This window comes from Oncorhynchus keta, chromosome 10 (assembly GCF_023373465.1).
Source record: "Oncorhynchus keta strain PuntledgeMale-10-30-2019 chromosome 10, Oket_V2, whole genome shotgun sequence".
In the NCBI taxonomy this organism is placed as follows: Eukaryota; Metazoa; Chordata; class Actinopteri; order Salmoniformes; family Salmonidae; genus Oncorhynchus; species Oncorhynchus keta.
In genome coordinates this window covers 9,854,318-9,854,764 of record NC_068430.1, presented here as the reverse complement: position 1 = coordinate 9,854,764, position 447 = coordinate 9,854,318, and positions in this window count along the sequence as shown.

The window sequence follows — 447 nt, the reverse complement described above, 5'->3', positions numbered from 1 at the left end:
AGAGCAGACACACACACACACACCGACGAGGTAGAGAGCAGACACAGACACACACCGTCGAGTTAGAGAGCAGACACACACACACACCGTCGAGGTAGAGAGCAGACACACACACACACCGACGAGGTAGAGAGCAGATACGCACACACACACCGACGAGGTAGAGAGCAGACACACACACACACACCGTCGAGTTAGAGAGGAGACACACACACACACACACCGGCAAGGTAGAGAGCAGACACACACACCGGCGAGGTAGAGAGTAGACACACACACACACACCGGCAAGGTAGAGAGCAGACACACACACCGGCGAGGTAGAGAGTAGACACACACACCGGCAAGGTAGAGAGCAGACACACACACCGGCGAGGTAGAGAGTAGACACACACACACACCGGCACACCGGCAAGGTAGAGAGCAGACACACACACACACCGGCAA